The sequence below is a fragment of the Xiphophorus couchianus genome, chromosome 12 (assembly GCF_001444195.1).
Source record: "Xiphophorus couchianus chromosome 12, X_couchianus-1.0, whole genome shotgun sequence".
Lineage (NCBI taxonomy): Eukaryota > Metazoa > Chordata > Actinopteri > Cyprinodontiformes > Poeciliidae > Xiphophorus > Xiphophorus couchianus.
The window spans coordinates 9,099,000-9,110,711 of NC_040239.1; positions in this window are offsets into that span (position 1 = coordinate 9,099,000).

The following is an 11,712-nucleotide window of genomic DNA, read 5'->3' on the forward strand; positions in this document are numbered from 1 at the left end:
TGTTGTCTCAGAATACAAATTGTTCAGAGATCAAGTTTAATAGTGTTTGATCTAATACCTTTTTTTATGTCTTGAAATGATTCATAAAAACACAAAGATGGAGTTTTTTAAATGAAATCCCAAACATAAGCATAAATATCTGCTCAATCTTCTCTCCATGGTGGTTCTTTTAACCTTTTTATTCTTTTCTAATTTAAAATTAATTAAAAATTTGTAATTTAGGTAGCTATTTCCTACTTTACAACAACACACATATATTCTATTGAAATGAAACATTTCAGTAAATTGGAATATGTTGAGGCTCGTTTGAGAAATTAAAGAAACTTTTGATAACATTCTTTAAGTAGGATAATAAACATACTTTTCATTAAGTCCAGAAGACCTGAGTGGTTTGGAAAGTTGTTACAGTAACAGCAGATCGTTAATGTATTTTGGTTCTAAGCTGTTCAGTGATTTATAAACTAACAGAAGTATTTTAAAGTCTGTTCTCTGAGCTACAGGGTGTGTTGTGCTCTATTGTCCTGGTTTTAGTGGGAATGCATGCAGCAGCGTTCTGGATCAGCTGCAGCTGTCTGATAAATTTTTTCTCATGTAATATTCTAATATTACATGTTCTGTCGTCATTGGGTGTCAGCAAAAACATCAAGAGAAATTAAAAAGTTTAAATATTAATATTGAAATTGACATTTTCTTGTTTCCCATGAGGATGGAGTGAAGGGCACAGACTGTTGCATCGTGTTTAGAGTGACTCTCAAAAGTCTACAAATCCATATTAAAAGATCATGGTTTTGTGACAAAAATTGTTTTGTTATGTAAAGTGGCATTTTCCCCACAGAGTTTAACTGAAAAAACACAAATCTGCAACAAGGTGTTCAAGCATTTACTGAATTTCGTACATTTCCATCCTTTAGCTGAATCCACAGTTTGCAGAGAATTTACAGTCAAAATGATCTTATTATTCAAAGGCATCAGTCAGGGTTATAAATTTCAACAGCTTTATTTATGGCGCAGTAATTGCAGTCATCAATAGTTGGATAAAATATGAGGCAATAGTAATGTTACAGAAACCACAAGTTTCTCCAGAGTAATATTAAAAAAAATTGGCCAGGGAAGCCGCCAACAGCAACACTAAAGGATCTGCAAGATTTCCCTGTTGTTTTCCAACTGCGACAACAATCCTCTGCAATTGTCATATTCCTGGTCTAAACTCTAGGGTTGTGACACACAAGATTGTTCTTCCAAAGTCAACATCCAAAACATCCCAAAACTTGAAATAAATTACAATTATTACTACTTTTATGATGGGTGTATCGGGAAAAGTTTTAACTAATAGCCAATTTCGAACCTAAATCTTCAGGGGTCTGCTTTAAGGCTGAAGATGAGGAGGGATTTTATTTTCATCAGCGCAGTGAGCCCAAGCTTAGTCACATAAGAGGAACATCATGAGATGAAAATTGAAATATAAAAAACCAAACCAGAGTTCAGATGTAACTCTGCAGGATCACCTGAAGAAGGCTTTGGAGAGGCAACCATCTTACAGTCAGACAGAATCTGCAGAACGTTTGAGAAGTAGAGGAGTCAAATGAAGGATGGTGACAAAATCCTGCTCTCTGTCCTGGCCAGTGGCAGTAGCACAATTACAGTAGTTACTGACAGACAGACAGACCTTCACTGCTCAACAAAAATATCATCATTAACATTTTGATCCTATAATCAGTTTTAAAATAATGACATAGATACTGAGATTCTGCTAGATTTTTTTAAAAAGCTCCTAGAAGAATAGAATGAGTCCAGCTCCTTTAACTACATTTTATTCTGAAGTTGATTTCATGCGGAGTGTGTTTCAAAATTAGATTACATTTTTGCCAAAATCAGTGTGGAGACTCTAAACAGTTATTGTCATTTTTAGTAGCCTGACTCTGTAGTTGACTATTTGCACACATTTGGTTAACTTTATTTTGGAGACCAATTTGTCATTTTTTGAAACATTTATTTTGTTATTTTTGACATTTCTGAAAATAAAATAAGAATACTTTATGAAAACATCTAGAGTCTGTCTGGCTGGTTAGTGCAAATCCTGGACACACGGTTAAACATCAAGATTTAACGGCAGAATTATGGAAACTCTTCCGTATTTATAATTTTCTAATATAAGCATTTGTTTAATGACCTGAATCATGAAAGTGTGACAAATAAGCATTAAGAGAAGAAATACTTTTTCATAGCACTGTTCATTACCAACTGTTTGTTATGGTTTGCATCCCATCTCTTTATTTGAATTTGTATAAACTACCAAGGAGGATAAGATAAAAATGACTTGCAAGGTAAAGCATCTCTCAAGTCTTTACTGGATCTAGCAAAGACTCAGTGTCTATATCAGCTTTCTTATCAAGCTACTTTTTCTTCTGTTGTCTTTTTTCTCTTTGCATTTTCTACAGAAACGAACTGATCGACTTTCATGGTGACTTTTGCTTTACTTGCTTTGGTCTATATGTTTCTCCGATTTGAGGAGCATTGAGGGAGTTGAGAGTTGACCTCTCAACTTGTGGGATTAAGTTTTACTTTTCTTCTCAGAGTGTGTTCTCGCTGCACAGATTGCTTTTACACCTGTCTGAAAGTCCCGTCATGATCCGCGCTCAGCCAGCTCCAGCCGCGGTCTGGCTTATAAATCATACAGATCACATGTAAAAGACAACATGTAAATGAGGTGTGAGATTTCTCCTGTCATGTCAGAGGTTTCAATACTTCTGTTTCTGCTGTCCCCACCATGACATGCACTTATTCATGTCTTCTTTCTGAAGAATCCGGGCAGGTAGGTTATTCTTTGATCCCAAACAGACAGCAGGATGTTCTGATCGGGACTCCTTGTTCTTCTTTTTGTAGAGGATCTTTTTTTTAAAATCCCTCTGGCTGTATGTTTTGGCTTTTCTTCATGCTGCAGAGTGAGTATTTTAGCCTCCCCTATACTGTGACTTGATAAATATTTTAGGTGTCTACAACAGCACTGTACTGTATATGATGACAATGCAATGCTTCAGGAAAATCCATCAAGGAGGTTCTTTTGCAAAGAAATAAGCAGACAGGAATGTGTTGTAAGGGCCAGATTAAACAAATTAAAGACCAGTGGAGTCAGAAACATCATCACTGTGATGAGAAACTAAAATAAACTCTAAGTTGTAGATTCGTTTTTTCACATAAACCCCTTACACCCTGAGAGGTCTGCTGAAAGAAGCACTTCATCTTATGTTGTAAGCAGCATATTGTTCTGTCTTCAAGGTGACACATTTCTTCTAAAAATAGGAGAAAAAACAAAAGCTTTTAAAATAAAAGTAGAATATTTTCGAAGGACTTGATGTTGCTTTGGAGCGGAATAAAAAAGAAAAGAAAAGAAAAGATTTTCCAAACTGTTTACAAATAGAAATATAAAAAGTATGGCATGCATTTGTATTCAACCCTTCACCTCAGAGCCAAAGCCTTTCTGAATTGACATTCTTTTAGGACAGGTCTTTATACGCTTAAATGTTGAGCTAAAGCAGCGTGGAAACATAAAATAGTTTAAAATAATGCATAAAGGGAGTGTTTTTTTTAATTAATATCGGAATTAGGACATGAAATGAATGTTAACAGGGGTATACATGATTTAAAATCCACCATTTATTGGTTTTGCTTTATTGTTTTTATTTACTTTGCAATGGAATTCATTAGTTGTTTATTGTTATTGTTTTAACTGGCATTTAATTAGAGTAGAACATAAAATGGATAAGGTGGTGGGATAATATAGCTGCTTATTTCTGTCCACTCCTTTTTATAGGAACTGAGTAATGATGGGCAGAGGGATGTCTTGAAGATTTTTTTTATTTATGTTTATTCGTTCTGCTTTGTTGTCTTTTCGTGTGCTTATTTTGTTCTTGTGAAGAGTCAGAAATAAAATGTATATAATTGATATTGAATCTGTCTGCTTGAGAGATTCTGTTTACTAAAATTTTAAGTATCTTAAGACAATATTTGTTGTGAATTGGCATCACAACAAATATCTATTATTCAAACTTTTGTCAGAGTTTGAATAATAGTTAGATTTGGATTTTGACTTGGTAATTCTAACTCATAAATGTGTTTTAGTTCAGCTGGATATTTAGGGTCAAAGGTGAACCTCCAGCCCAGCCACATATTTGTCATCCTCTAAGTGTTCCTCCACGACTCTCCGGTACAGCGCCTCCTGAATTACATCTTTACTTTTTTGCTTCTTAACATTTTCCTTATCAGAGCAAGTTTATTATGTATTACTGGATGATGATTGAACAGCGTGCTGTGAAATGAGAACAGCTTGGGATATCGTTTTATAATCTAACCTAACTCTTTAACCAAATTTTATGTGACAAAATGTAAAAGAATTCGAGTAATATTAATATATTTGCAAGGCACATTAATCAGTGATGAAAAATGATGAGTAAAAAACAATCCATTTTTTAGATCAAATACTTCTGGGTGTCACTTGTCACTAGATTTTATTTAGGAGATCCACAGTTAATATTTATTCTATGATCTCTGCTCTTGAACACAAGTTTTCACAACGTTCTGAAACCCTCAAACATTTGCAAAGAGTGACAGAAAGCTAGCCTATGAAAGTAGGGGTGTGTGTGTGTGTGTGTGTTATTTAGAGTGCTGATAACAACTAAGTTTCTAGGAAACGTTTAGACTCAAACTTTTGACACCAGCAGCTGCTGAGTCGAAGCAGAGTGCCGGGTTTAATGATGCTCTGTACGAGTTCCAGAGGGCTGTTTTTTGTGGCAAAATTGCAGAGTCTCATTTGTTAAAGTAAATAAAAACAATTCAAGATGGATGAGCAAACCTTTTTTTCCAAATATACACCCTTACAACAGAAATTTGTTTGCTAAAAACCATCCCACCCTCAGTTAGTAAAGTTGGGAAGAAAGATGGGAAGCACTGGAAGCAGGACGACCAGTGCCCCATTAAGTTTTTAAGGCCACACATAAAAAGGAGAAAACCTAACAGTACAAGGGCATACATGACCTTATTTTGTTACATTTTTTCTGGTGATCTTTCAGCAAAAGTTAAGTTATTTTATGTATGCTGCCTTTGATTCGGCCAAAACTAAGTCAGTACTGTACTTAGCTTAGTGGCATCTTTTCAGCTGACATTGGTTTCTCTGTCACGCCGCAGTTTGTTGAAGAAAGTCACTGCTCAGCTGCAGGAGGCAGTGAAGAGTTTTCTTATAAAATAATCAGGAGAAACATCGGAGGTCCTGCTTGCAGCATCTGTTCTCAACAAATGCAACAGATTAGTTATTCATTATCAAGTGTGACCACCTGGTCTCAGAAACATGCAGGTTTTTATGAACACCATTCCGAAGTAGAAAGAATTCAACAACAAAATAGATGTTTTTTTGTTTTGTTTTTTACAAGAAAATAATGATCAAGTTGAGCTGCCAATCTTACCAGTTGTACACACCCCTGTGAATTCATGTCTAATTGAAAAATTAAGAAAACAAACCTCAGTTGTTTGTTTAAAATGTAAAGCGTCACATTTTAAAGACCATAGAGGGGAATGTTAGGAACAGACTAGATGAGTAAAACCTTTTGAGGTGGGTGGCCAGGAGAAAAGCTATTCTCTCTGAAAACGATATGTAAGACATTTGTTTTTGGGCTGCATGGTGAAGTTGTTAGCAGTCATAGCAACACCGCTCTGGGTTCAGATTCCAGGTGGAGGCTTTGTTTATTGTGTTTGGATGTTCTTCCTGTGCATGAATGGCTGTCTGTCCTGTGTGCTTCTGGCCCCACTGTTATGAACTGGCAACTCATCCAAGGAGTTCTTTCACCTGTTGTCTGCTGGTTGCTGCAGATAGAAACCAGCCCATTGTAACCGTGCAAGGATTCAGCAGGGGTAGGTTTGCAAAGTTTCATATGCCATAAGACTTCTGGAACTGTGCCCCTTGGACAAATGAGATGAGACTAAGTCTGATAAAACAGAACACAGATCATCGGCGCCAAATGCAAACATTCAGTCATGATGGTGATGGTTTGGGCTTGTTCTGCTCATAGGACCTGGTCACTTTTCAGTCACTGAGTTGAAGATAAGCTCCACTAGTCAAATGTCAAATGGAAGACCATCTGTCCAAAGCTAAAGCTTTAGTGCTAGGTATTTCAGTGGTCCAGTCAAAGTCCAGAAATTCTGTGGAAGGGGATAAGGAGAGCTGTGCATGTAGAACTGTCTGCTAACCTTAATGGACTGATGTTATAAAGAAGTGGGGGAAAATACTCATACACAACAATATAAGAGGCTAACAGGTTCAAGGTTGTTGAACTTTCTGCATTTTTCTCCACAGCACTGCCACAACACAGCAGCCTCACAGCTACTTACACACCGTTTTCACCCCAGATGCCCCTCCCAATGCACCCCAACTCTATTCAAGGAGAGGAAGTAAGCGAAGTTTGAACCAGGAACCTTCCAGTCTGCAGTCACCCAAGCCATTACCACCCCAAAACTTCGCTTAAAGGTATTGTTCTACCGGCTGTTGAATCATTAGGAAGTTTTGAATTTTTCCAAAGTTTGTGACACCTTAAAGGTGACCTACTATGCTTGAGCAGGTTATGATATGTCTATTTGTTAAGCAAAACATGTTCCTTACATTTTTTTTTTTTTTGCACAAAATCATTCTTATATAATTAAATTTCAGTCTGCTCAGTTCTGCCTACGCTCCTGCTGTTGGCCACACCCCCTTACTCAACTTTCACACTCGCATGTGAAAATGGCTGCAAACAGATGCACACTTATGCAACCGTACATCTCTGAAAAGCAGACGTAGAGCCTCCTGCACAACCAACAAGAATGCAGCAAGTGGCTTCTGAATGGTAAGTTAACAACAAAACACTTGTCTTTTCCAGCAGGCATTGTACAACGCATGCAGCAATAAAACCAGTCGACCAAACATGCTGGACCTAGTCTTGGGTTGTTAGGTAACGAGCTGGTTGTCCATGGGGTTGCTAGGTCAGGGACTGGACCTCCCTTGGGTTGATAGGTAAATGGTTAGGCTTCGCTGGAGTTGCTTGGGGAGGAGCAGTGCCTGCTGTTTTGTGATGTTACATTCCACAAGTTTTTGAAACGGGACATTTTCCAGACACCAAAAAACAAACAGGTTGGGTGTTTTGTTTTTTTCCAAGGGCTTGGATTGCTTTAGAAGCAGTAGAGATCCAAATAAAAGTATAAAAATGTGCAAAATGTGAATTTTGCGTAACAGGACCCCTTTAATGTTGAACAACTGTCAAAACCTGTTCTCCACCGTTCCATCCCAAAGATCTTCTGATCTCTCAATCCTCTTTAAACTTTTCAGAGGTTAACGATGACCCATAAAAGCCTCACAAACACTGATCTCCTGTTGACAGTAGATGTTTCAAAGATTGCCAGAGACTTTAATCAGCGTAGCAGTGGGTGAAAACAGCTCTTTGGCAGTACATGACAAGCAGTGGTAAGCTCGAGTTGTTTTTTGTGTCTTAATCATATTTGAGCTGTAATATTACGTCACCTCGGGAGTGTTTTAGCAGTTGACGGGCCATTCGGCGGTCTCTGACAACAGCCCATCACCCTTTGCAACATTTTATTATGTCTTCCAGCTGGTGAGGCCAATTTTTACCTAATCCATTAAAGCAGTTAAACTTAAAGACTGCTTTAGTAACTGAAAACACTATAAAACACTGTCATAACGAGCAGGTGCCTGGCTTATTGTTGCTGTTGCATGAATCAAGTATAGAAAAATATTTTGCTAATCTGCTAAGCACATGTGAATTCCTTATGCGGTGTGCAAATACATTAAGAAAGCAGAGAATCCACTTAAATTAACTTTAAATCCTGTTTAGATGTACAGGTTAGCCACCATTCGAGATAAGCATTTCTTTGTTTGCTATAATATGATTCAGCTTAATAAAAAATGCCACTTTAAGTAGTTGAATTAAAAAGTGATATTACAAAAGCAAGTCAAATATGAATCACTTAAAATCTTCCCCCCCAGATGATGTGGCATTTTCCTTGTGGAATTAAACAACAACAAAAAAAAACAAAAAACAAAAAAAAAAACAAATCTTTGAGAAGGAAAATAATATATAAAAACAAGTGCAATGGCCTGGTTGCACAGGTGTACAAAACCCTAAAATAATAGCTTCTTAAATCAATGTTAGCATTCAAAAGTTCTCCAGTGGATTATGTGGGCATTTCATGACCTCTTTATTCTAACCCCATTCATTCAACAGAAAATGATTTTAATAAAATGTTTCAGCCTTCAAAGTGATGGGGAAGGGAGACTTAACAGGGAGACATTGACACCATCAAGTAGGAGAGTAAAACACAGAACGACATTGTAGAAGAAGCTGGTGGGGTTATAAAACAATATACAAATGAAAAGTTAAGTGGAAGGATAAAGTGTGGTTGAAAAAGGTGCAAAGGCATCTGGTGTAATTTGCCACTTTAATATATAAACATCTGTATCAGGTTCAATTTTTGATTGAATTACTAAAATGAATTAATTTTTTGCTAATACGCACTCAGTATTCCACAGTACAAAGCTTTCATACTTAGAGTGGGTAGCCATGGAGATCCACCACAATGGAAAACTACCACACATGTTTGAGGAAAATTTCACTAAATCAACCTCCAGAAGATGCTGACAAGTTTGTCAGCACGCACCCTGTTACTCTTGGAGGAAACATCACAGAACACAAAACACATTTCCCAACGTTCTGCATTGAATGTGATTGTTTTTATTTGTTGCTGCTCTTAGCTCTGCCACATGTGATCTGACACCACTGGTTTCAGGCTCTTATTAGATCCTAGTGGGAGGTAAACAACTGCAAATGGCACATGGTGACGTAAGTGTGTTTTCCAAAGCAACGCTGACACTGATTCTGGAAAGTAGGAAGGCTGAGGAGTGTTTTTTTTTTTTGTTCCAAGTAGCATCTAAAATAATGTCAGACATTTTTATTGTGACAGAGGGAGAGATAAACTGAAACAGAGTACCACAAGAAACTAAACAAGAGCATTTAACTCCAAGAATAAATGCACATTTTGAATGTGATAAGCATCTTTGCATGATCAGTCAGTTTTTCTGTGGATGTGTATTGCTTCTAAGGCTATTAAGCTGTTTGGACTGGGTGTACTGCTCATCACTTGGAGCCAATGTTTACTGTCGGATGGATCAGAGCAGCTTTATCGCCAATGTTTGCGTTGTAATGATGGTTCTGAACAATGCCACTGCGCTGCCATTCTCATTTCACATAATTTACTGCGCTTATAGGCCAAGATGGGTGGAATGCTTTCAACTTTTATGACACAAAGTTGTGCCAAGAGGTTTTTTTTTCTCTTCTCCTTCTTCTCTGAGGGCTTTTCATGGGGAAAAGCAATTCATGCCCTCACTGTTCAGATGGGCCATTACGCTCATATCAGATCGGTGCGTTTGATGTGCTGAGAGATGGAGCAAAATAAATAGCAAGCGCAAGGCTGTGAGAGACTTGCAACGCAGTGCGTTAATTAACGAAGGTCTATACCAATTAGGCTCCCATGATTGGTGTGTGAATGTCAGTGCAGTCACGCAGTTCGGGATTCAGAGCAACACCACTGTTCACTGAGCACAAAGAGCGTAAACAAGAGCTGGCAACGAGTGCGATGCTGAGTGAGCATAGCTGGGCAACGCTGAGAATTTACGGCTTTTCCAACAATTTCAACTTTTACCCCAGCAAATTAATGAAAACATGAAGCAAGAAATAAAACATTTTTATGCTCCACGTCAGGAATGGAAGTCAGAGTGTCATGGAAATGATCTATGTGCAATATAAAACTTGACTGATCTCCTTATCCTCCAGCATGAGTTTGTTTTCTGGAAGTCCTTTATTCTCAACTTGGACATTAAAAGACAATTTAAAAAAAAACCAAACTTTAAAGGGACTTGTATCCTGTACAAATAAACTGAAAAACAAATCTGCAGTTGTGTAAGTCTACAAACATTTAATATTTTTGTTTCAGGATTCAGTCACCAGTTCACATTTGCCATCAATTATAAATGTGATTTATTTAAATACGATTTCAGCTATCCTCTAAGGATGTTGATGTTTTCTATCTAATATGACTTCTAGCTAAAGTTAGATGCTAAAAGGAGCTTAGAGTTTAAAGGTATCAGTCAGGATGTTATGCCACGGCGCTGTGGAAAGTTATAAGAAAACATTTAGGCCCGGTGAAAACTTCAACAAACTTTTATAGTTGCAGTCTGGACAAACCAAGCTAACATTTTGGTGTGTTTGGAACAAAACTACCCTTCTGAAAGAAGACCCTGCCCACAGTTCAAACATAATAGTGATGTGATGCTTTTAATCTTGGCTCTGGTTGAGGAGTGGGTTAGCACAAGGAGTGATAGCATAGCCCATGTCCCACACACAACTGTATGGTTGTCCTCAGAACACCTGCAGCTCAGTCCACCCCTGGTGAACCTCAGAAACACTTAAATGGGCTTTACATCATACTCCTTTCAAGGTTGCAATAATCCCCGTTGCTTCTTCATTTGTTTCTTCCAAACCCTATCCTTCCACACAACTTTCCATTGACTTTCTTGGAAATAGCACTTTGAATTACCAGCCTCTTTTTGCAGTGGTATTTCATGCCTTCTGGAGACTGTCAAGTGACCTCACCACACCAGTTGTAAGATATAAACTATATTATATGTTGACTGCGTTTTGCTTTTCTAACTTGTGTTTTTCATATTATATTTGCTCAAATATTGAATTTGAGTTTATATTAACTGTTTGCATTTTCCTTCTGGCAGAATTGTTCTTTAGTAGAAAATTTTAATTTTATTCTATAACCCAGAGATGATATGAATGAATTATGTTTGACTAAAAGTGGATGACAATCACCAGAAACTCCATCCCAAATAGTTAAACGTTTCCTCAAATTGTAGAATGTTTAGAGCCATACAAAATGCTAATTTACTTAATATTCAGCCTTTCAAAGATTGTTAATCAGTCAAATATCACCTTGTCGAAGGTGATATTTCAGCGTTTTTACCTTGTTTACTTACCTTCCTCTCTGTGTGATTTGAAGTTAACAGGTTTTAGCCAACTGACCGTTTCTGTTGTCAAGCCAAATTATGTTAAATATACAACTTCCCCTGACAAATGAATCAGTACTTGGTAAGATAAAACCAGCCTTTGGATTTTAATTCCTCAAAACATGATAAAGCAGATTCAGGAGCAGGATATGCAGCTTTATGGAGGAAATGGAATATTTGAGCTTTTAAGTTTTAGGAGACAACTTCCAAATTACTCACAACAAACAAGCAGTACATTTCTCTAAAATATATAATAAAAGTTACATTAAAAAGGGAACAAAGAGCTTAAAAATGAAAATTAAAAAAATGAAACTAAAGGTAATTTTAGACCCAGAATAGAAAATCTTGGTTTATTTCGGATCTACAAAACAGCTGAGACACTGAGCTCCTTTAAATCAAGGCTAAAAACCTATCTGTTTAGAGTTACCTTTAATTCATAATACTGGGAACATTAATTAATATATTTGATGATTATGGTGATTGCATTTAAGAAAATGTCACACAATATTGCTTGTTTTATAATTGGTTGTGTTGTTTTTACCATGTGAAGCCCTTTGACTTGCCTCGTAGCTGAAGTGTGCTACATATAAGTCTGACTTGACTTTGAA